General features: G+C 42.8%; 1 protein-coding gene and 1 long non-coding RNA gene across 8 annotated transcripts in view; one reads left to right on the top strand and one right to left on the bottom strand.

The window, feature by feature from the left end:
* The window catches only part of LOC125771848 (uncharacterized), an 84,366-nt gene that overhangs the window by 29,455 nt on the left and 29,101 nt on the right, over positions 1 to 25,810 (top strand). Inside the window, exon 2 of the long non-coding RNA XR_007419410.1 lies at positions 22,707 to 22,775. This is a non-coding gene — a long non-coding RNA (uncharacterized LOC125771848). The remainder of the gene's footprint in view (positions 1 to 22,706; positions 22,776 to 25,810) is intronic.
* LOC125771763 (low-density lipoprotein receptor-related protein 1) overlaps positions 1 to 25,810 on the bottom strand; it is an 80,963-nt gene that overhangs the window by 46,691 nt on the left and 8,462 nt on the right. The window lies entirely within an intron of this gene.

Below are 25,810 nucleotides of genomic sequence, written 5' to 3'. Positions count from 1 at the left end.
ACACTTTGTTAGAAAGTCATAAAAACTTGTAAAACAGCCCGTTTAACCATTATCTCGTTGTTGGTCGGCAAGTTGTGTAGCAGCAGCTTCGCCTGATCGGACCTTAATTTAATCAACTTTACTTGCACATCCTCCATCCATGCCAGATCCGACTCCCGGGAGTCGCCACCATGTTCCTGAGGAGGGCGGAGTTGTTACGCACGGTCGGTCTGTTGGCTTCGTTGCGTTAAAAAGGTAACGGTTGGTAAAGTTTTGGGGCAAAGCTGTTGTACATTCGTGGCATCAAAAAACCCTGGAAAATTCCTGGAAGAAGTAGTACTAACCCACAGTCTGGTTGTAGTCAACAGCAGCCAGCAGCTTTGGAGCAAAAGCTATTGCGAATGAATTTTCAGCCCTTACGGTGTGTAGCATCAAAAAAACGTTGGCTATTTATACAGCACTGGAAGAATATTAGGTTTCTCTAGGTGGGAAGCATTATGAGCCATTTTTACCACAAACTTACGAGTGATTTTACCATTTTGTTTCTTCATTATCGTCGACGGAGAAAATACAGACTCCCTCGGAGAGCCTAATTGCAAGACTCACCCTCCTTCCTTCCCGGAACAGGGACCGAAGTTCATCGCGTTCATAAGCCAAACTTTTCCATTTTCATATCGTAATCAGTGTTAATTATAGCTCACTTCATGTTCCGAGTACACCCAGAAACCACCCCATTTTACACCCATAAAAAAAACGACTAAACGAGCACACTGTTTCCTGGTGCGGCGATGTAACTCTGGTGCGCGTTCATTTACCGGTGTAACGATAAGCAAACGAACGTTGTGAAGTGTTCGCACTCTTTTGTAGTGTGGTTTTGCATATTGGTAACTTGTCGATTTGTTATATTTTAAGGTCATCAAAAATAGAAGGAAAGAAAATCATGAAATGAATCCATTTTTGTTTTGTTTCAAGAGCGAAATCAGAAACGAAATCGAAACACACAGATCAGCAAGCGAAAAAGGCCTGCTCGATCCCCCCGGGGGGAAAAGTTTGTTTCGCGGTAATGGTGAGAAAACGGGGACCAAATTTGCATATCTTCCCGTTTTTCAACTCGTTAAGCTGGAAAGTATGCGCACCCCGCGCTGACGACATGACCTACTCACCAAAAACCACAAAAGTATTTCCCTTTTTTTAACTGCTTCTCCGGATTCCGGATTCTAGAGCGGGAGTTTTGTTTACTTCTGCTTTAGACGGTTATATACCGTCTGGTTTTTGTTTTTTCGTTTCTTCGCTACGATGTTGTTTATGATATCCAACTGTTACCAACAAACGCCTGGTGGCACAATTCCTTTACACCCAATTCTTCAACTGGAAAAGTTCCATTTTCTTGTGTGTCTGTATGCTGTTCCTTAAAAGAAGAAAGCCAACCAAAAAAAAAGGGAAAAGTTTGAAGCAAATTACACCCATCCGAAATGACGACGATGTTGCAGAGGTGCGAAACAATGTGCTGCATGGGAATGTTGGGGTTTCCGAAAACTTGCAGAAAAAAAAGCAGCTACAAGCTAGCGCCGTGATACCATCGTATGAATTCAAGATGACTAAAGCCGGATCAAAACGAGGACAGTTGGAAAAGACTTTTTACCATGCCTGCCACGAAGCGTAAAACACTTCCCAGTATGACACGCAAAAGAAGATTCAGATATAAGGAGAGAGAGAAAGAGAGAGAGAAAAAAAGAAAACGGAGTGGCATAATTAGAAAACTTTTCGCTCATCCCATTTGATTTGCTGTTTTGAACAACGTTTTTTGTTTTGGTTTTGTTTTTGACTCTATCTCACCGTACCGGTTCTAACAACCACAGGCCGAAGGAAGTGTCAGAATGTTAGGACGCAACCGAACAACAGCAACATTGACGATTCACCGAAGGGCTCGGTACACATTTTGCAAAGCCATCTCAAACGAAAACCGAATTACTCATCCTTCCGGCAGTGTATGGGTGTGTGGCCGGTGCGCGAAGGTTTCCCAACCGGATGCGGATACGTTTGGGCGTTTGGAAGTGTAAAGCTTCCGAGATAAACAACGAGCTGCCAAACTGCACTACTTCTCCATTTTTGGCTAACCGATCTCCACCGGTTCTGGAAACTTTTGGCTGTCGAGCAATAAAAGCTCAAACCAAGACACGTAAGGTACGTGCGCCGTGGAGTTCGTTTCAATGTTCGAAGGTCCTTCGCCAGTGGGTCGGTCGGTAAACTCCATTACGATCTGCTGCTGCAAAGTGCATCGGCAAGAGTAAGAAGGAGTGATGATCTTTAAATTTGATTATTTTATTACGCAGCTACCGATGGGATGGTAACCCAGTAGCAAACGATTGCATTAACCGTCCTTCATTCAAGTGCTCCGGACGGTCGGTCGAACGAAGCGCAGAAAAAGGTCTGCTTTTGGGTCGTTTGTGCGACCACCCCATGTTGCACACCCAAAACAAAAAAAAAAGGTCACCCCGTAGCACAAGTGGAGAGGCATCGGAAAAACAAAACCTTATGTTTGAAAGGATCGTCAGAAATAGGGCAGGTTGTGCAGGGATAAAAAGGATGTTAAGGTTGTAAATTTGGCACTTTATCCACTCATGCGAAACACTGAAGCGAGAAACGCAGTGTTGATGTGTGTCGGCAAGTCAGGACGTACACCGGTATACACTTGGAAGGGTGCAAAAAAAAAGTTTTAAAATTAATCATTCAGTTAAATCGTGCCTGGTGCCCGCTACGAGAGCTAGGTGCTAAAGATGGAGCACGTTCTTGCAAGAACGAGGACATTAAGCGGCGGAAAATATACGGTCCCATTTCAGTCATCTGTCTTGCACTCTGGTGCGCTCGGCTGGAGGGACAAAATCAAAAAAGGCTGGCTGTGGGGTTAGGATAGATACAAGGGTGAGGCAACGAACGTAGTGTATGTATCCCACCGGGACATTCGTGCACTGGGGCATAACAATAAAAGATCGTTTGCGGGACGTTTGGAGCAGGTGCTTTCGGACGGAAAGACAACTCTGCCGTTTGGCGCAAACTTCGCTTTACTGGCTCGCAATACATGGAGTGCAGATAAGCACAGCTTGGGCGAACATGTGCATGGCTATAAATATTGGATGAGCTCGTCGAATGGTGACATTTTTTTTTTGCTCATACAACGATATTCCGTGGCACAGTGACGTTGGGGAATGGCAGAAACGGACAAGGGAAACGAAAGATAACATTTATTTCGGGGAATAATGCATTTCACCAAACCAGAGAAGAGCTGTTTATATGCTAATATGTCACATACGAGAAAGGAACGATCAAACCAATCCCATTTCTGCGAAAAACTGAAAATAAGAAAATAATATTTCAAGCCGAGATGCAATCCAAAATGCTCTTTAGCTTTATATAAAAAAAATACTCCGACGAAGCACATCGAGAAAATCGTTTTCGATCGTAAGAAGCGTTAAGCATCCATGTTCACAAGCATAAAACTGTTTATGACGATTCGATTCATAAAAAACAAGAAAAGGGAACTGTGATTTTCCCCCTTTCCTACAACGAAAATCGAGATTTCAACCCAAAAACCCGTAACGAACCGGATCGGGGTACGGAAGAAAGCCTTGCGAATCGTTAACATTCATCAGCCGAACCTTGTCAAAAATCCTACGTTGACAAACACTTTAAAGACACATCATCATCTAGTACGGTCCCTCGAAACAAGGCCGCCCAAATCCAGCCTTCAATCATCCGACCCGAGCTTCGGTGCCGCAAAAACCCACGCTCCACACACACACACACACAGCTAACGCTAAATCAGCCATCCAACCGGAAGGGAAAACACGATCCCATCCGCACGAACCGGGGGCAGGCTCATCATTATTTTGATTGTCCATATACGTTCCCGGATTGTTCCCCCCTTCTGCTGTAATCCTCGTTTGCCAAAACAGTCCCCGAACCCCCCTCTGCTTGGGTTCGCCTAACACTCTAAGGAGCTTGAGGCGTGTGTATCTTTTCGGTGTTCGCGATACAACAGTAGTCGAGGAGGAGTTTCTCAACTGCGACTAAGGATCGAAACGATGGTGTCCCGTTTCTGGCGCGGTAAAGCTCAGTCGGGTGTAGAACACAGCTCACTGGACTAAGATGTTCTTGCAAAGGGTAGAATCAACATCACCCATTACACCCCATTGGCAAAATCTGTTCGATCCCCTTTTGCATGAAGAAATACCGGCTCGATCCTGCTTCCGACCCAACAGCAGCCCAACAGCGGCAGAATGGAAACTAAGCACAGTCGTTAAGCTTATTTAAAATCCTGCCTGCCAAAGGGATTCCACGTCACTGTGTCGGAAGGAATCCTTCGAAGAAATGGAGGTATATTTATTTTCAAGGGCGAAGAAAGCCTACATCGGAAAATCTTTTCCCCAATTTTTGCTCTGTTTTCGCAACCTCGCATTGAGCTTAGAACAACAGCAAGGCAAGCAAGGACAATATTCTTTACCCAAGTTCTTTCATATGGCAAAATATTGGGCAAAAAAATACAAACAGAACCTCCTGAAGTTCGAAAAAAGGGATGGAATATATAATCCAGCGCTCGATGAAAATCGGTTTGTTGGGAAAAATGGCAAACCAATCTAATTTTTTATCACAAAAAAATCAAAACAAAAAATACGTTTGATTATGGAATAAAGATCGAGAAACTTTTAGAACACACAGTTAGGAACACAATAAAGATCCTTTAAATCATCCTGAGTCTATTTGTTTTCATCTGATTTATATGCAGCCATAATCAGTGTTTGGAGGGAAGTTAGTCGCAAGTAAAATGATTCACATTGGTGATGAATGTTTTTGCTCAAAATTTTCTTTCAATTTGGGCTATTGCATAGTGTTACACTGAAATTGCAGGATATTTTTTTTTAGTTACAAATAAATAGAAAAGGAAACCTAATCCATTTTTCACATTCTATCTCCCATTCCGCGCGAACGTGTTTTGCTGCAAGAAACGAACTCTTTGTTGAAACGCATTCCAACACACTGCGAAAAACCTCTTGAAAAAATCAAGAATGTTCTTCCGTTCGACAATGAGCAATTTTTTTCTAATGGAATAGTGTAGTGCTTTTTTCCCATCACATTCGTGAACAAATTTATGTGTCCATACCGTAGCAAGAACTGGTGGACGGAAGCTAAGAACCTTCTTTGTGTTGTCAGCAACGATTTGAAATCCAACTTTCTTCGCAGATAGTTTTTACACGCTCTGTCCGTACATTGTGTGCCGGATGGAGATAAATTCTTCTCCCTTTTGTAGAGATTTGGCCGAAAAGGGAGTTGAAAAGGGAAGATGCTTAAACATTTCAATGAAACGAAGTTTATACATGTTCTACCATTTCGTGTATGGAATTTCAAGGTACTGGAAGTATTTATTAGACATATTTACACCTTATACAACGTATTAGACTCATAAAATAATGTTTCACAAAAAAAAAGAAATACAAAAATAACCTCGTTCGACAACTGAACGTGTTTTGTTGCTAGGAAAAGTAATGTAAATTGTATTTCTGTAGCACAGTTCGTCCGTGGAGTACGCTATTAAGTCTCAGTAATACTCTGATCTTTATTGCACACTATAAAATGAAAAATCTCATTCCGAGAAAAACAGAACCGGTCTACCGAATTCATCATCACAGACTTCTGCCACGACAGACCTAGAGACTAGGTAGCGTCAAGGGAAAGACAGCGTAGCGATGCAATTTCGCTCGTGCAATGAAACTAACTCTCATTGCGTTATTTTTTTATTTCAACTTTTTTTTGTGTTGCCACTTCGTTGCATTTCTTCATCAATCTCCGACCGCTGATAGATTACTGTCCCTCGGGGTGGTTGTTTTGTCTGGTGCCAATTTCGCTCTCCGAACGGTTGGACGGTAAAGGTAGCGCCTTGCAACGGTATAGAATCGTGATGCACAATGTCCTATAATCCCCTTGTGCGGTCGGATGCTCGGAAAACTGCTTGTGCAACGAATGACCGCCAGGAAAGGAAGCTCAATTCGTCATCGTGATGGTTTATGGATCGCGCAGAAAAGTTGAACATGGACACTTTAACGGTGTATAAGAATGAGTTGCGCTAAATGTTAGCTGGCTGTCATGGGGAAAAAGTTTCACAGGTTCGCTTGTAACATGGCAAATTTCGTTTAGAAGAGGATCCGCATCATCATGAAATGGAATGAATTCTTCGAAATGACAACAGCAATTCGAGAGCAGGCTCATATGAAATGGAGACAAACGACGGTGAAGTAGCAAGTAGCAAGGTTTTTGCGTGAGGAACGCCACGTGAAAGGATAAATTTAACAGTTCACATACCGCAATGCAGAATAAAAGCTCCTGTTGCAACCCAGACCAACACGCCAAAACATTGGAGTAGTGTAAATTAGAAAAGTTCGTCTTTCTCGCTGTTGCTGTTAAAAACAAAATTCAGTTTTACGTCCACAAGTCAGTCCTTTGCAGCACCTTATGCAGATACAACACAGCAAGAAGCAACAAACGGTTGCCACATTCCAGCATGAGTAATTGATGTCTATAACTTTACACTTTCCTAGATAACATTGGCAACAGTGGAGGAAAACGGCAAGCACATCACAATTCGCGACAAGGGCTTTAGAAGGGAAAATTGGTCATTTCTTGGGCTACCGTTCTGCAGACAAGTACGCGATGATGCGATGGTGAGGATAATGTGGTCTGACTGGAAATTAATTGGCACCCACATGCACTAATTGGCAGTTTACACCAGTGTACCGGATGTGGGTAATTGTATCGCTGGCTGGAACGGAATCACAACAACATCGATTGGCGTGTTGCGTACAACCGAGAATTTACGGCTTTTATCATTTTCCGAGCTTGGTGAGGTGGTCAATTGAGCAGAAACGGAAATGTAAAGCACTTTGGACGAAGTGCTCTTACCAGGACTTTTATGTTGAGAAACAAATGGCAAACAATTCATGAATACAGAAAATATACTAATGTTATTGAGATATGGAGTACAAAAATCTCCACTTAAATATAGTCTTTTTAAAGATATCTTGTCCAACTTTTATTTTATTCGAGTATAAAAATAATTCCCAAGCAAACAACGCAGATGTGGTGAAGATGCTCAAAATATGCTCACGTAATTAAGATTAATTTCCAACCATCAGGCGCGATAGAGGCAGAACATCGCTTAATGCTAATGGACAAACTTTGAGGTTCCGTTTTAAATGCCGAGCGAGAAAGGAAAGAGGACGCAGCAGGATATAAGATTCTGACACCTGTGACAGCTCGACAGGCGGGTCTCAAAGATAAGAATGCCCTCAGGTGTCGGAAGCAAACCGTTAATCAGAGCCCACCACTTTGAGTTAACTTAGTATACGTGTGTGTGTGTGTGTGCGAGGTAGCCAACGGAGAGTTAGTGGTTGGACAACTAACCTGTCACGTAATCGGAAGCTCTACTTAAACTACAACCCCCATTACGGAGCATGGCAACATCGCCTGTTTACATGACACAATAACCGGATACGACTCAGCAAATGCGACCCGCTTCAACGCTTTGCCTTGGAGGTTGATATCCTTTGCTTCCTCATCAGCACATCAGCAGTATCATCGTTGTCGACGTTCGGGAAGTGGGGAATCTATACCTCTGCGGTGCCGTGAAACACCGGTGTTAAAGGATCGTAGAGCCTTTGGGGAGGACTTTTTTTATGGGAGCGTTTCCCTCTTAGCATCTCAAACACAAATAAACAGAGACGCTTGAAAGCTTTCCTGTTAAGACATTTAGTGTCTTAATTATGGTCCCCCAAAATACCACCACACCGTGTGCATGCTCATGCACATCCACCGTCAAATCCACCATTCCCCAGGAGTTACGGTTAGAGCGTTTTTAGCGCAAAAACCACAACCGCATAACATTTCTTATGTACGAAGAATGTTTGCGAAGGATGTACGGGAGTAAGTCGAGATAACACCGAGGACAGACGGTTACTACGGGTGGCTGCACAGGACGGCGAAGTCATTGCTGCTGCCTTTGAAGTACCCGGTGGCTCGGTTTCTACGAAGATAATGATGATACCAACGGTACCATCCGCCTCCGGATTTGGTACCGCGAAAAACGATTTGCTCCTCTTACCGGTTTGGATGTACTGTATTGGCCATAATTTCTTCTCCCTTCCCCAGTTCACATCCCTTTTACCGGCGTCGCTGCCTAAATTCCCACCGGTGGTTACAAGCAATTGCCAGCGACATCAAACGCCGACTGGGTTGTGTCGGTCTTAGCACCCAACACCACCGTCATGATCATCATCATCATCATTTTCGTGTCCGTTAAATGTAACAATTTACGAACTTATGAACTTCGGCAGAAGCGGCATCGTGTGCCTTCTCAGGATACAGAACTTTCTCCCCCTGTGTATTTGAGTTGGGTTTTCTTACCTTTGCTTTGTGTACAATCTTGTCTAACTTTCTTCCGGAAGAATGTCACAGCAAGTACGAACGGGAGATATTTGCAGATGAGATTTCCTGGAGAAAGTGTGTATCATTATATTCGTACGGGGAGAATGGTATTATGGAAGCGATTTATGTGTAAGCCTAACTCAACGATGCACGTCTTTTTCATGAAGTTATCAGTATTGATGGGAGACAATAATCACCGAAAAAGACTGAACGATTTAAATCCATACCATCAAGAGTTTCTTGAGCGTTGAAGATCAGAACAGTGATCGTACTGAAATCTGTACAATAAAGTTCATAAACTGGCAACTTTATTAAGCTCCAGTATATTGATACCATATATTAACTTCAAAGCGAGTTAGAATATTGTTGCTTTCGTACGATTTTTTTTCGGATATATGATGGCAATGATGGTACATTTCTGAATTCTTTGGTAAAGCGATAAAAAAAACTTTTCCAATAATTTTCCCAATTTATTTCCCATACCTTCTGCAACAGATAAGAAGTTTCCTCTTGGTTTCATCTTAGCCCGTACCTCGTCATGGTCTAACTTACCCGCTATCAGGGAAGTAAAAGCGCGTAAAAGTAGTAGTAAAGCAAAGTAACTTCTTCCATTGCGAGAGCGTAAAGGCAACACAACAACAGCAACGCATTGTTATGAGCCCAATTCCCTTTCCAATGAGCTCTTTCATTGCCCTCACGCAGCTACCGAATGAAACCCAAACAGCAATACTATAGGCATATTTTCCTTCCCACAAAGTGATGATACGCTAACGCGATCGAAGCTCGCCAAAAATGGCCCTTAGCATATTTGTTCTCCCTGGCCCTTTTGCCCCGTGCGGTTGCCCTCTCTCCGCCACGCGCTATCGTACGAATTTTACGGCCGAAAGCAACCGGTGGTAATAGGGATCGGCCTCGTTTTCAGTCACCCATAAAATCAAACTCAACTTTTACGCTGCGCAATTTAGATCGGCAATTTGATCAAGGTGCCAAAGGAAGGCACATCAGCCAGCAATCGCCAAGCAAGCAGCGTGAATCAAGCCGGGGCTGAAAGTTCGGTTTTTGGGAAGATATTTAAGGCATGCTCGGTGAAGGTGTCGAGAAGAATGTACACCATTGATAACAGCTCGCTTTGATATCGTGTCACCTGCAATAAACGGAAGACTACTGCTCGCTTCCTGTGGGTTTCGTTGTGGTTTTTCGAGCAATTACCGGACCTCGGCGGTTGATTAAATTTAAATTGTTCAGTGTCCTTCAACGGCGGAGCAAATATTTACTTGATAAATACTGGATCCGAATTCATTTCCATTTGTCAGTTACATTTGATTAGAAAAATTTAACCTCAAAAAAACATCTCTCGTTGGTGATGTAGAAGGAAGACTTTGTTGCGAAAATCATCACAAATTTACAACACACCAAACATTATCCCATCACTAGCAGGAGCGTCGACTTCTGTGCCCTTTTCGTGATTGATAGTAAATTGACCGACTTGCCTTTCACGAAAAGGTGGACATAATGAAGCGAAAGATTCAATTTTCTAATTCCTTCGCCACGATGATTGCGCCAGCACCTGAAGTATCGTCTGCAAATGAGTATCATCTACCCTGTCACCATCGCTGTCTTGTAGATGTCTCCCTCTCCCTCTCTCTGTAATTCTACGCTTCCAAACGAGTGTGCAGATTATCCTGAGGATTATCATGCCCTGGAAAACCAACCATCCCAAACAGTCATCTCAACGTACCTTCTTGGGGATGTCACCGGCACCAAAGGAACGTCGGAATTGCCGGAACTGGAAGGAGAGCCGGACGGGAGGAGAAAGGGGGGACGGTTTATTTGGTGGCTAACCAACACCATCAGCACCACGAGAGCGTACTGTCGCAACGACTTATTCCGTGCAATGACCATGAGCGTCTAACACCACCAACAATCCGACAGACAGCAAAACGGGACAGTGTCATCTTCGTCGGTGAACTCCAAGTGCACGGTACGGAAACGGATATTTCTCGGTTCCTGTTCGGATTCGTAATCGAGGTGATCTTAATTTTATCACCAAGATATCTCCGCTGCCGGTGTGTCTCCATTAAAGCTACTGGCTCGTCCGGACCAACCTCAAAGATTGTCTTGCCAGCATGCCGCCCTCGGCGTTTCGTGACCCACCGAATTCATCGCACGTTCTTTCTCGTTCTCGTTCGCTTCACTTGCTAGGTTGATTGCAATTTTGCGTCGATACAGACGTAATAAAATTCAATTCCATTTCCTTATCTAGTAAAAACCCGAGAAGAGGCATGGGCTGGAGTGTGAGCAAGTGGCGGGAAATTGTGGCGAAGACGGAGGGATGAAATGGTAAATAACCTTAGCAACACATCTGACCCAGCTAGGGGAAAAAAAACTTCTGTTAAAGTAATCAATTTCTTTCGATCCCATGCGATTCAAAATACATTGTCGAGAAAGAGCTTCAAATATCCAGAAGTGATGCAAACCAATCATCTACATAGTTGCTAAACTTAAACCTCAAACATAGTAAGTAAAATTGAGTACATTGTACCATCAGGACGATTCCTTGAAGTATTTCGTCATTCGATGAAATACGGCTATTAATCAAAATGTACACATTTCTCTAGTTCTTGGATTCACTTAACTAAGCGCTAGATTAGCTTCCAGGAGGTTTAACGTTGAGCCTTTTAAACGAAATAAAATCCCCTACGTCTATGGGCTCACCAAAAAACTCGACCATCCGACTTACTTGATTGATGAACTTAATTGAAATTTGTGAAGACCTTCCCACGAAAGCCTAACAGTCAACTTTGAACACTCTCGTTCGCATGCCGAGCATGACTGTTTGATTTGTCATGTTCTGTTTGCTCGATACTCGCCTTTTAAAGCAATACCTGACAACGCTCCAGCAGCTCTTATCACCATATATCAGAGACCGGAGCGACATATTTTGTCGATGTCATACCGACCATTCTCGACTGCTCGGCATGCAGTCACATCCTTCATCATAAGATGGGGCACAAGTTTCTTCAAAATTCTGGCCGTTGGATGAAAGACATCGGTATCAGACAAATGTGCCAACCCCATAGTCGCTAGGGCCGGGAGTCGAGTCACGGTAGGGATGACTTTCGCAATCGTCCTTGTCGAAAACCGGAAACGTAGAGGACGATCCTTCCTTCCTATTATTTCAATCCAGCTGCGAATCATGCCTTCGTCATAATTTAATTTAAGTTAATATCGTCGTTCAAGAGGATTGCTCGTCAAGCGCGTGCGTATGTGGCAACAGTATGCCTGGACGGTATGCCATCATGCTCGCCCAAGAACACCATTAATTTTCCATCGCATTTTTCATCCCCTGTCGGGAAGTGTTAGTCAACTGGTGATGGAGGATTTGTATGACAACATCTTGGCAATGGTTGAACAAGTGACACAAGTTATGCAGCAAAAGCAAGAAAAAAAGGAACCATCTGCCAAATAAAGCGGAGGATAGTAATCTCATTACTTCCTTCAGATTTGTTCTACGCAGTGCGTAGTAGAGAATCTAATACCGATTTTATTCAATTTCTAACTCCTACCTGTACCACAAGCTTCAATCATGTTTCGGTTCGTCTGGATTCGTTCATCCAGAGAGGACTGTGCGCTAGCTCGATGTACGATGTATAGACGTTCACACACAACTTCACGGAAAAGCTCACATTCATAGTTTGATAGACAGGAGTGGGTTCCTTTTTTTCCACCCCCCCGGTTCGGTACCAAGGACGTACAGGAAAACCCTTATCGAAATGTAAATTCCATCATCGACATCATCATTCGTCGTACAGGACACATCTGTGGCTAACGTAATGGTAAATACAGCATCCGGATCACACGCCACGCTTCATCCAACTCCTACACGTTCGTTACGCGGAAAATCGTTAGCGTCCTTCGGGCCAAACGGGACATAGCAAGAAAGAAATGTTGAATTTTATCTTAACTTGCCATGAGTGTACAATTCTGCAAATAATAAATTCGCAATCATTCCTCGACCCCTCGACGTTGTAATGATCCATCGTTTTGCGCTACATATAAGACCTATCCTATAGCATTTCTTCACCATAAACGGAACTCAATTGAAACTTTTGCTCATGTAGCGAAACTCACTTTGGTCACAAATGAAGCGAACGTAATTCGAGCAAACTACCAAGGTTTATTCCTGTCCATCGCAAACAAAAAAGAAGAAGAAAAAAAGCACGCACTCTTTTATAAATTCATCCCAACAGCACTAGGATAGTCGTAAAGAGCTTAGCAAGTCGCCAAAATCCAACAGAAAGTTTTAAGTGATTTCTCAAACTCCGCTCTTATCCGCTGGCAAACGATGGGATTGAACAAGTTCATGCTTTTCCCCCACAATGTGTGCGTGAGGGAAAGAGTTCTGGGAAAACTAAACAAAACTTCTTTTTTTTGCGCCCATCTTTAGTCGTACCGCAGCCAGCTGTCCAGCTGATAGACAACTTCGGTACCATCGTACGCTTGCAATTTGCGGGAAGAAGCTTCTCTTCATCAGTATCGCCATCACCACCACCACTTTCGCCAATGATGAGCATATCGAGCTAAGGCAACTTTAGTTCACAAATATCTTGAGGCAACTTTTCCTATCTATAAAGCTGTACACGGTGTATCCAGGACAAAGTTGCCAGCCAGGACTTTCACCGTGGCTTTGTCCCCGTCCAACAGGATGCTGGCGTAATGGTGAACGATTAGTCATTTATACCCACGAAAATACAAAATGCTACTTAAGGCATGTTATAGCAAAATGTTGCAATCTTACGGAACGCACGTTAAACCAATTCAACTCTTTAAAATGTCTTCCTAAAGGTTTACATTCGCTGCAATAACTATACACAATTCTTCCGTCGATGCTCAGTCACGAACGATGAATGACAGTGCCATTAAAGCTTAATAAAAACTAACACCATTTTTGCATCCAACGTGGTTTATTGATCGACACTGTGGAAACTTCTGGCCGTTCGGGCAACGAGTCTTTCGACCAGTTTCCGCTCGTGTTCGTTTTTCTCCTTTGCAAAGCCGTCGGAAAACGGTGCCATTTGGCAGGAAATGGAATGTAATGGACACTTCAATCCCGAAAGGATGCTCGCTCGTTGATGACTTCAAACGGGGCAGCAGCACCAATGTCTCGTTCCTGTGTAGTGGTAAGCACTGGCGGCGTCAAACCGGCGTGGTATCCAAGGCGCCTCAAAGGACAACAACGCTATTGGCGTCGCAGTCACGGGCAAGTATCCATCGAAACGTGAAACTAGCGACACAACTGAAGTTTCCAATAACTACAACCAAACAGTTGCAAACCGGAAGGGCAAAAGGTTCGCTCAAACTGTAGTGCGAACCAACAACAAAATTCAGCAACAACAGCACAAAAAATATTAAGCAAAATGAACATTCGTGCCAACTGAACTGTATCGAGCAGCTCGCCAATATTTGCTCCACTTCCGGTAAGGGAAAACGGCTCAGCAAAAAAAAAAGAACCAGGCCACTAGCGAAATGAATGCAAGGTTCGATTGCTGCAAAGCTGGCAAAAGCCAAAAGGACCCAGGGCGTCAGACAGCTTTCCTTTCCGGCACTGCTACAGCTGTCGTTGGTGTGTCGCGAGAAAAGAACGAAAGTGTCCTCCTCGATGAGTCGAACATGCTCGCAGGCTAACGAAAAAAAAAAACGAAGCCAAAATCTGGCAGACTTGCCAAAGAATTGAATTGTCGACACAAAAAGGCCGCCAAGAATTCGGTCATCTATCGTCACAGCAACAAGCCACGTGTGTTGAGATTCCACCAAAGGTTCATAAAGTTCTTCAGCTTTCCTCGCAGACTTTGGTGACATTATTTTGTGGAGAACAGCAGCAGCGACAGAAACACTGAACAGTGTTCCGCTTGTGCCCGGTTTCAGTGACATAACTTTATCAATTTGGCACATAATATTTCATAGTTTTCCCAAAAAAACAAACTTTCATAAAGTGTACGATCGCATGATAAAAACTTTCACCATTTGCCTGTCTCTTGCCGCAGAAGGTTCAAAGTTTGAAATGTAAAGATTCGCCAAGAACAGTACGTATGTACTGCTGCTTCCGTCACATGCGTAAGCTGATGAAGGAGTTAGCATTACGGCAATCACAATAAGTTGCGCCACGATTCAGTCTCAAGTAAACGTTCGCTGTGGTGGGACAAGCATCTCAAGCTCAAGTTATATAAGAATTTTCATTATTTGTTCCTTCTGCAAGCTTCACACAAGCTCTGCACTTCTGCAAGCTTTGTCGGGAACGCAAGCCACTGACAAGCACCGAAGGAGCCGCAAGAAGAGAGAAAAAAAACAGAGACGAATAGCAGACGCAAATATGATAAAATTAAATGCTATAGCGCATAAGCTCGGTTACGAGGAATGTGAAGTTTTCTACACAGTGCGGCGAAAAGGGCGAATGATAAACGTTGACGAACGCAAGCAAATTACAAGATGATGATGAAGATATGAAAAATGAGGTAAATTCATTATGTATTATTTCCTGGAAGCGATACTTCACTGTGATGCGTAGTCTCGTTCGACCATAAATTAACAGCTTCAAGCATGTTCAAGAATTGCTGACAGCGGGCCATACTTTCTTCAAAGACAGTTTATTGTTATTTATTTATCAAATAAAAAAATAAGAAAAAACATTGTCTAATTAATTTTTAACTAATTATTCGGTTTATGTTTTTCCGGTCATAATTTGCATCATGATAATGTATTTTTAAACCATATAATTATCAACCTTTTGCAAATGCTTATGCCTCATTATTTAAGGAGGAAAAGTTATTGTAGTATATTTAATTATTTTAATCCAACAAAAATAGTTACGGTTTATGTTTATGTAATAAAACAATTTCCGTTTATGCAACCCATTTCCTTTGTTCATTTCCTATTGCAAAACGTGTCAGAACCCATGCCCATTACCTACATTGTGTTGATGTTAATAGTTCCTTTTTTATGTTCACCCCAAAATGTCATTTACCACAGCAAACCACAACACCATAAAACATCAAAGAGTTTAGAGATGGGATGGGAAATGAGAAAACTCGGAAAATTTTGTTGCATCGTGAAAATATCGTTTTTCACACTGTTTAGCCCGAGAACCGGTAAAATTCATTATCGACATCAAAAACATTAATAATAGTCCATTGGTTGTTGCATTCCACTGGCCGACCATTGAATAATACATCATTACCCCGGAGTGCGGTTGGGATATGGCTTCAATTGAAATTTTATCGCCCATGCGCCTGTTATGGAGTCATAATTTTCCAACCAATCAACGAACCGATTTTTCAACCTTTCAAAGTCACTACCGATGGACAGCGGTTTCAGCAGGCAGTTATTATCAACAAGTGTTCCGAGTGTTACTGCTAACAATTTCCATTCCGTCATACGGTAGGCGAACATCAGCAAAATCAGACAATCGATCCGGACTGCATAAACATTGTTGTAAAACCCGTCGCAATGTTGCCCTTTGGCAGGAAAGAAAATCGATGGAATAAATGTAATGCTGACAACTACGTATGCAAACAATGTGATAATGTTGACACTGAAGGGTTGATAGTTTGCATATTTTGATTAGATTTTGGATTAGTTGATGTATGCGATAATAGCCTTCGTAGCTTCAACTACCAAGCGAAGATGCGAACAATCGTCATTAATTATGCGCCGGGGTTTTGTTGCATTGATACCGGTTTTTGATTATTCATATTTTCTTTGTTCATCACCGAGCTAAAGGAGTATCTATCTAATGCAAACAAAAATCATTATTCTGATTTCGCCCTACGTTGAATGCTGCCAAATGTGAATCATTGCATGCTTTGCATTTGAAATTCTTGCTACATCGTCGTTGTCATACGATCCATAGCTACAAGCTGTTACCTGCTATTGAATAGTATAGCTTAGTACATGCGGTGCATACGTGAACGACTATGACTACATGCGAGAATACTCTGCCCGATAGGAACCAGATCAGGAGACCAGGATCTTCCCCAACATTGGGATCCATCACCGGCCGAGGGAAGTGAAGGACTCCTGTCAAGCCGAAAACGAACCGACCGAAAGCTGTGCTCATTTGCTTAACCTCATGCTGTATTCTGCTAAGCCTTGCAGCAGTTGGACCAGCGCTCCAATACGTGCTATTTACTGGAGCTGGAGCAGGAGATGCTCTTTCCCATCCTCCGTGGTTCGTGTGTGCAGGAGAAACATGGTTTTCTATTTACATTCTCATTAAAGTCTATGTCGCCGCAAGCAAACGAAACGTTGCGAAGGGCCAACCACAATAAGGGTCTAGAGCATACTCGTGCCATCCTGCTCACTGCTGGTCGTGGTTTTCCAGCTGGTTTTAGCCTGCATTTTTCCGATGACCTTTTTCCTTCTTGAAGAAAAAAACAAAAAGACATGAGCAACGTTCGCTTCTCCTGGAGGGTGTCCTGCTGTAATCCACCGCATCGGAACATCTTTCCCCAACCCAAAAACGGGCGTCCCATCCCAAGAAGCGCCAACGACCAGCATGCTTTGTGTGCCTTTCGTACAACGATTTGCTGATGAGTTCCCTTGTCTTTGCTGTGTCGACCAAACCCAGAAAGCCACCAGGAACCAGGAAGTGCACTCATGCTCTCGGTGCGGTCGAACAAAACCATTCGAAACTTCACCCACATCCCACAGAGGAAATTGAAAAAGTTTTCTTCTGACAGATTTCGCCACCTAACCAGTTCGTCTTTTTGTTATTTTTTTTTTTGTTGTTGCACTATTTCGCTTCCTTCTGGGCGACATCATCATACATCTAAGGGTAGGGTTGTCGCGCCCGACGCTTCAGCAACTAACCGAAAGGCTTCAACTTTCCTTTCGGTTTCCTTCCTAGGAGCTAGGCGGAAGGCGACCATCGGTCACCCCATTCCCTCGTCTTGTGCGTTTTTTTTCTTACTTTGGCAGGTTAACGAGATTATAACAAGCTCGAAATTCAATCAGTCCGATCAGATTTTCCAACCCAGGAAGAGGTCAGCTCTCCGTTTAGCCACTCGTTTTGCTCGAAGCGTAGAGTTCACCATTCATTCTGCGGTTTTTGAGGTCGGGTCAAGGAAATGGGGGGAAAAAACGAGCGTAACTGTGTGCTCATATTTTCTATTATGCTCAATCCTTTACTCGGGCCCAGCACAGACACAGGACCCGCATGGCTTAGCCAATGTCGAAACAGACTCATTGGAAGGCAAAAAACACATTGAACGAATACAAAACTAGGCCGTCGTTCTGTCTGGAAATGTGTGTGCATACTTGCCACCCACACAAGATATGCAAGTTAAAGGCTTTGTATTGGGTTTCATTCCTGCAAACCTGTGTGTGGAGTCACAACAAATAAAACAAGGAGTGCTATTGTGTTTACCAATTTTCTTGGCAATCTCGTCAGTTCATGGCTTTTGCTCATAGAACATGCATGGAACAGGTATGGAACAGAACAGATTCACCAGCGTTGCAATGGTGAATCACAATTGTTTTACCTTTTAGAATGGGGAAAAAAAAAGAAAAGTCCGTTCCAGCAACCGGCACAAATAGTTTTTCATTGAGACAATGTGTTTTGTTGAAACGACCCATTCACCGGGTGAAGCAAGACATTGACTTTTAAAGAACATTGTAAACAAAAGGATATAAAGCAGAACAAAAGTCTTTTTACAGGTTCATGTCTATATGTATTCTTACAACTGATGGTTTTAAAAATTAAAATATCTTACTGAAGCTAAGAAATCGACATTCACAAGATGGCGGTACATTTATATTCAGCTTCATTCTTCCATGACCATTTTGACTCTACTAAATTGAACTCGTTAGTTTGATTGCCGATGGTGACTAAAGTGACCATAGCGATATCCACATCCACCACCAACACCAACACAGCGGCATTGTATGCCTTTGGTTAGCCCAAGTGTCAAGTTGTGTCCCTTTTTTCCCGGCAGACACCCGATAAGATAAACGATGCCAAACGACGTCCTTAATCTTATTTTAAACGCCTGTCACTTCTTCCAGCAGTAGAAGAAATAAAAGGCACAAACAGCGAAGGACGACCGGCTGTTCCGGCTGTTCTTTGCAGCTCGTTGAGTGGTTGCCAAAATTCGGAAATTGTAGGCTAACATCAGCGAACAAACAATCCCGGTGTCACTTTGCACGATACAAACCATGCATTTGCACACGTGACAAACACCTAGGCAAAAGTCGAACGTCTAGGTGCACTAGAAGGTTGTCCTTCTTGATTCCTAATTTTCGGGCACCAAGTGCATGACAATCACTGTACGGCGTTGACCGCAACATGACGGCATCGGTAGGGGGGGAAAAACATTCGAGACATTCGCATTCATCGCCCGTTGCAGCACTGCTATTATTAATCATCCACAAGGGAACACCGTAATTTCGTGGTAAGGTGCATCACAACGTTCGGCATCGTTGCAGCATTCGCTTGTAGGCATGTTCGTTGTCATCTTCCAGACTATGCTGAGTTGGCAAAGACTGGTGGAAATGTTTATGGAAATTGTGAGCCAAACAACACTCTTGATAGCAACCACCAGGCAAACATGAGATTTGAGGCCCACTAATGAATGGTTTTATTTTCTTTTTTTTTTTTGAAATTCATGATACTGGATTGTCATAATTTTTCAAAATGACGTCTGATACTTTATCAGCTTGATAGAAACATTTGTAAACGAACTTTAGAATAAACATATTTCCTAAGATCGTTCTTACTTCAGCCATTTTAACGACAACAACTTATAATCCCATTATGTGCATTACAGCATAAATAGTCTCCAGGAAAATATATGTATTCCCTCGTGCCAAGCACGCTTTTCGCATCACTGCAACAAACACGACCCAAGAATGTCTCTCTTTCCAAGCCAAGTTAATGTGCGACCGAGTCGTGCGAAGATGCCACTGAAGCCAAAAGTTCACCAGCGTACCAAAATTGGGTCATCGATGTGCTTCGGAACCAATACTTTGGCACTTTTGGTTCGGAGGACAGAAACAGCATGCTGTTGCAAAGTATTCTAACTTTCAGCGGACCAATGTGGTCCCCGGCATGGCTGCACCCCGAAGGGCATACCCTACCGTAATGAATATTGACTAGAGCGAAGCGAGAACACCAGGCACATCCCAAACACAAGAGAAGTGAGATTTATGGACAAACTTTGCATCCTTCTTCGCGCACTCATCGTTGAGATGTGACTTCACATTTACGTAAACGAATTTTCAATTCACCCACACATAGTAATAAGGGTAACTGGGGAGCAAATAGCGGATGAATATATGATTGGAGTAGTGTTTGATTGAAATTAAAAAAAAATCTCCAAACATCCCCTTCGGCCATAGTTGTCAGCGATAACACAATCTGCGCAATTGGTACAAAATGAGTGATTTAATTAAAGATGCTCGGTGGAACCCCTCCTCTCGGACAGGTGTCTGCTCTTTACCTACGAGCATTTAATAGATCTTTCCCACCATCAGGCTTACTGTTGGTGTAACGTGGTTAAAATAACAAGTGATAAAAAAATGTTAAACGCCCCATCAGCTTGATCCTTCAGATTGGTTGATGGTGATGTTCATGATAATAACGATGATAGCATCGTAACTGGAAGCCATTCTTGCAGATCTACCGTCTTGGTTCCGACCCGAGAAAGCAGAGCACTACGTACCAGCCCTAACACTCTTACTTTTATCGTTCACTTTACATGCGACGGTAGTAGTGTGTGTTTTCGGCTTCGTTTCGAAGATAAGAATCAATGTCTTGTGCCTCCCCAGATTTACGTCTATATTTTATGTCTTGCCACCTCTCAACGGGTGAACACTGGCCGGCTAGCGGTTATCGTAAATTTACTACGGGCGTTACATAATTATCACTTACCATCATGTTGAGTGATAAAGGTCGTACACAATCAGTGAACCAGTTAGTTAATAGATCAGACATTGGCCCCCAAGATAAACGTATCTATCGTAGCAAAAGGGAGCTAAATGGAGAAAATACCTTCAAAAAAAAATTGTTCATAAAAGAAAAGGACATATCCAGTGATTTCCAGCAATTCTTCTCCAAAGTATACCGCTTCTAAGAAGACCAAGAACGGAAGAAATAAATCGCTAAACAATGGATTTTGCTGTGCATAGATGAACTTTGGGAGGGGAAAAAATCGGCACAGGAAGTAGCTCGATATATTGAGCGACGGGGCAATAAAAGGACGCAAAGGTGTTATAGATCCCCACAAAACACCGATAAGCCCATCACCTGACTTCCGCCGTCGATGCTTCATATGGGTATCTTTTTTGCTAGTATTCGCCGAAACGTCAAACTAACGAGCACATCGATGGCGGGATGGCACAAAAGACACACAAGAAAAGAAAAGAAAAAAAAAACAATAAACGAATCAACTGCACCTATCCGTACACACCGGAGCCTCCAAGAGAGACGTGTAAAGACGGTATCGACATCTCAAACGATGCGCACTGATGTTGAATGTTATTGTTATTAGCATCATTATTTCCCACCGGCAACCAGGGTCCGGGTCCTGTGTGCAGTAGAGCATTTTTGGAAAGATCGCGGCCACATAATCGTGGTGATAAAGTGACTGATAATAATGATGAAACAGTTGATGTCGTAGTTGAGCGAACGGTGTACGGTAATGTGGACGACGAAGACAACCGATGGTGATGGTGATGAACGGAGACAATTTATGATGTGTCGCGGGGATTTAACTATAACCCATCCGTGAAGCCGGTGTGAAGGCGAAGATTAATTGTAGTGCCGGATGGCACAGACTACACGATGTGTGTATCATCGCAAGCGTCAATTTAGTTAATGTTTTAATAAAACCCTCCACCAAGACTTTCGCTCGATATGTCGGATATGTTATAATTGTCACCACATTAACGAGACGAGGATGTGAACGAGCTAACGATGAGGATAATAATCTCAAATCAATATTTATAATATCTTGCAGCAAAGCCAAGCTTTTCACCGAAAACTAATCTTGTTTATTTTGCATTGTGAGGGGGTTTAAACAGATTAAGCGCGGAGCAACATCTTTCGACAATGCTGTCATTCTTCACGTTCGTTTTCACTTATCAACTTTCCGTTCGTGGGAGCAAATATGTTTTGGGGTTTCGTATCTAAATTAGCTTTTCGAAAGAGTCACCTCCCCTTCTCTGGGAAGGGTAAATATTGGTATCAAGCGGGCACCACACTCAAACAAGGTAGACACTATGGTACTCACGGTGACGCCATTCCAACACCTGACAGGAGATAGATACAGAACTGTCACTCCCCCCGACCGAAAAGGATAAAGTTCGGCAAGGCGAGTGGCGTAAAGAAGCTGTGTCGTATCGTAGCTATCAGTTACAGCAGCGGCATTAGTGCCATCACACAGCAACAAGATCACGAGAAGTTATTTACCGAAAAGAGAGGTCAACCTACATTACCCGGAAGCCCGCTGTACCCCAATACAGCTCGTTCCATAAACACGTAGATAGAACCATCCTCAGTTTCATCGTCACAGTCCAGTGGTGGTGTAGAGTGGAGTGAGTGAGTGGAGTCAGTGAAGCGTCAACATTCTGTCCAGCATTTAGATTGACCCGAGTTCATTGCTTAGAAGTTGAGGTAAGACACCACAGCAGAGGCAGCCTTTCGAGTGCAGCATCGTACGTGCGGAAGGTACGCGAACGGCGTAATTTCAGCAAGGTTGTACTCAAACTAAACCAAGTAACAGAGTTACCGGTTACGGTGCTCATGACCTACGAGGTGCGCGATAAGAGCTTAGCAAACTCTACTATTTCATTTCTAGAACCACCACCAGCCGTTCCACTTTCGGGACACCGTTTTCGAGGGCGGAGAATGTTTCAATGCTATGGGTGACTTTAGCCTTTTCGCTTCGCAACATTTTGGACTCCCAAAACAAGACCGCAGAGCACAGCGAACATTAATTAAAAATTCTTCAAATCCTCTCGACCGAGAAGAAACGCTCGGCGTTCGCAAAAAAAATTGCTCTAAGTACAGATTCTAACTTTATGATACATTAAAATTATAATACCCATGAACATTACTTGTATAAAAAAGTTTTCCTTAAAATATTACACTTCTAAGTGCTTCTAATGAGCCAAAAAAAAATTTAGAGTTATGCAGATTAGGTAATAAAGTTTCAACTTCCAAAGTGGACGTTTTTACTAAACTTTTTTTTTCTTTCTTGCAGGTCGTTATCAACATTAATGCCCGGACGGAATAATCATCATCAAGACAAGGAGCTTGCTGATAAGACAAAGTAAGTTTGTTGCCGACAATGTCTTTATTGTTTTTTTGGAACATTTATTTCTACCATTGAAGAACTAAGAAAAATGGCATATCCACCAACTCTAAACACTCTCTTTATGCCGACATTTCTCCATAAGTATCTAGGAGTACGTGTGTTCTTTCTTCGCCAGTAATGCTCTCACGACCTCCTCACGACTCATGCGACTTAAATCAATTGAATCCAATTGAAAATGGTACGAAGTAAGAGCTCGGCGCACATTGAATCTTTCAACAAAGAAACGCCATTGCACCAACCGACACTGAGCACGTGTGACGAGTGGTTCGCATATATCGAACAAGTGGAAGAATTACTTAGACTGATACTTACTGCCTGATAGAATAATTGTCTACTTGAGTGTCACTCAAGTTCTCAACAATCGGGGTTCTTGTGAATTATTGATACATATTTGCAATTGCTCCAGAGATTCGTTACACCAAATGCTAAAACTTAAAAAGCACTTAAAAGTTTTATATCCCCAGTGTAATGAAAAGTAAGCAGTTAAGTTAGATGTTTGTTTATAATTTCTATTAAATAACAAACACAGGCATGCTATTTCACAGAGTTCCAAAACACAATTCTTCCATTCGTATTCTTGCAAAACAACAAAACTATTCCCATTTTGTTTTTGCACTACAATTACATCCCCCCCAGCTGTCGGGAGCTTGTGTACACACACATCGCCCACATTGCCCACCATTTGTCAACACAGACGCACAGCAACAAAAGGCAACGAAGTCAGGGAGGCCTACCTTTTCGAGGGTCCCGTTTTGAAGCGCACAATGGTTCAGTTGTGAATATTTAAATGGATCCATTTTGCTCCGTCAAAGGCCATTCCAATTTCACTCAACAAAAGCATCTCTCAAACTCAAAACCTCACAATCACGGAGTGAACGGAATCGGCAGGAGAGAGAAAAAATGTGTATTTGTCCAGACCACAAAAGGACAAAAGGATGGAAGTTCTCCGCATCCAATTACAGCTGGTATCCGCATACCTTCCACCTTCCGAGCCCGATTTAGCTAACTATATACCTCCAACACATCCTGTGCGGCACTTTTCCACGCAGGTGGAAGCTGCCTCCGGGGACCAGGGGGGTTTGTAAGCGTTCAGGTCCAGAATTTATGTGATCATAGAAGAACTTACGACAATACAGAAACCACCACGAACACCGCAGCCTACATTCTCCAAACGAACATATCCCTTTTCATCCTTGCTCGTAGAAAAAAAAGCTTGTACCACAATTGATGGAAAAATATGCTTCGACGTGACACTAAAGGATGGCTGCAGTTAACAACCCTTTTTAACACCACACAATAGGTGACAAGAATTGGGAAAACTTTTACGGGATACGTAGCCAAAATACACGCATACATTGGGAGGGAAATATTAACAGGAGAATATTTAGAATTTAGTTTTCACACCGTGCTGCCGGTTGGTACATACTTTCACACATTCCAGCGTATAAAATGTTGGACCTTTTTCGCTTAACAACCTATTGTAAAACGAGAGATCCGTTACGCCACTATGTGAGCGCAGGCAGAATGTACGCACTAACATCAATATCGTGTGCAAACGTATTCTTGCAGCAGCATTGCGCAATCGTTCATTTGATTCCATTGATGTTTCCTTGGTTTAATTACTCACTGCCCAAACATGGTTAGTCGCCCATAACGATTCTCACATTTGGAAAGCACGTCCCAGAGGGGAATATCATTTGTTGGCAGTGTTGGTCAGAATTTCTTGACTAAAAACGGCCGATAGTCGTTGGCAGCTGACTAAGCGGCGTGTGCGTCATCATACATTCGATTTTATTGCAAACTTCATCCCTGATGTCGAACTTCTGCAGCTGATAAATATAACTTATTTTGTTGAGTAATTTAAGTACAATTTTGTTCTGAGTCACATCTAAGGTACTTCGTGTGTATCATCATGCGGAAGAGGGCTGTAAAAAAAAGCGCACAAAACAATACCATGTTTGACCAGTTTGTATAACACTAAAAACACAAGCTCTTCTCAGACGAAACATAAAGACAATAGTGATGGACATTAGGAAGTAATGGAGTGTCACGTTTGGAGCCAGTCAACTGGCACACAGGGCAGATGCCAGTTCCATACAAAACCAAAAACCAGTCACAGCGAACTGGTGCCCGACAGGCAAGAGATTAAGTTTCAACTGAGCCGTCAAATGACGCTGGTGTCACATTCATCACCCGAACTGTATTGCACTCGGTTGTAATTATGGATGCATGATGTATTGCTGGACACGTCCGTGCTCTCAGCTTCGTATATTACAGTCGGCATCAGTGGAGTTCAATTCAACTAATTAACCGATGCATTGACTTCCCAGCGTAGCTCCCAGGCAAGTGAGTATGGAATAAACTGAACAGACATTCACATTGTTCTGTCGATCAGCTATTGGATGTAGCGAATGGACGTTATTTTGGGGATTTTGTTTCATAACTTTGTTGCCCTTCATGTGTTTCGGATTGCTCTTAAGAGATGGAGAAAGTCAAGTATGTAGCCTTTTCTTATTTAATATCTCAAGTGGTCTTAAGAACTCTGTTCTTATATCTTTATTTTGATCCAAGAAATGTATGTTTTACATCAAAAAGATTGCTACTACCCTCTTTACGGTTGTTAATCGAGTTTGTTTTCGTAGTATTACGGTACTCCTTACTCAATTTAGGTTCGGTTGAACCTACCTCCAACATACAGCTTCCCTCTCTCTCTCTTTGCGCTGCGCAATTCAATTTACAACCAAATTGTTCTCCTCGCTAATCAAATGATGCCCCGAAAGTGTACCAAATCCTAAACCATCTGTAAAATCTCCCGATAGCGGAAGGTTTCCAAGGAAAGGCAAATTCTTTTGTAATGCTTTTGGACGACATTTACTTCGACGTCCCTTCACTGGGCGCACTGTGACAAAGGAGCGCGTTGGACCGATGTCACCGTCTCGTCTCCATACGTCAGTCGGATTGAATGTGGACAGGCACAAACGGAGCAAAAT

Source organism: Anopheles funestus, chromosome 3RL, assembly GCF_943734845.2.
Source record: "Anopheles funestus chromosome 3RL, idAnoFuneDA-416_04, whole genome shotgun sequence".
Taxonomy (NCBI): domain Eukaryota; kingdom Metazoa; phylum Arthropoda; class Insecta; order Diptera; family Culicidae; genus Anopheles; species Anopheles funestus.
The sequence above is the reverse complement of the archived record's forward strand: the minus strand, read 5'-3'. Positions and strand labels throughout refer to the sequence as shown.